The 287-nt window shown below is 12.2% G+C and overlaps 1 protein-coding gene across 1 annotated transcript in view; it reads left to right on the top strand.

Annotated features, from left to right (window-relative positions):
* Window positions 1-287, top strand: part of LOC107667159 (SRC kinase signaling inhibitor 1-like) — a 55,427-nt gene that overhangs the window by 43,528 nt on the left and 11,612 nt on the right. The gene's annotated exons all lie outside the window — the stretch shown is intronic.

Raw genomic sequence — 287 nt, 5'->3', positions numbered from 1 at the left:
GTTTTTTTTTTCGGGAGAACTTAAAAATTTTTGGAATGAAGGCAAAGTTTTTTAGCCAAACTTTTTTTTTTTTTTTTTCAGTTTTTCGTATGCATAAATAAATCTCATATATATTATATTATATTTAATATATTATTTATATTAATATTTATTATTTAATATTTATATATTTAAATTTTTTTTATTGTAATTTATAAATATTATTATAAATGTTATTTTTAGATATTTTATTTTATATTTGATATTTAATATTCATATTTATTTCAACTATGTATTATAATCTATAT

The sequence above is a fragment of the Sinocyclocheilus anshuiensis genome, unplaced genomic scaffold, assembly GCF_001515605.1.
Source record: "Sinocyclocheilus anshuiensis isolate Anshui unplaced genomic scaffold, SAMN03320099.WGS_v1.1 scaffold415, whole genome shotgun sequence".
Classification (NCBI taxonomy): domain Eukaryota; kingdom Metazoa; phylum Chordata; class Actinopteri; order Cypriniformes; family Cyprinidae; genus Sinocyclocheilus; species Sinocyclocheilus anshuiensis.
The sequence above is the reverse complement of the archived record's forward strand: the minus strand, read 5'-3'. Positions and strand labels throughout refer to the sequence as shown.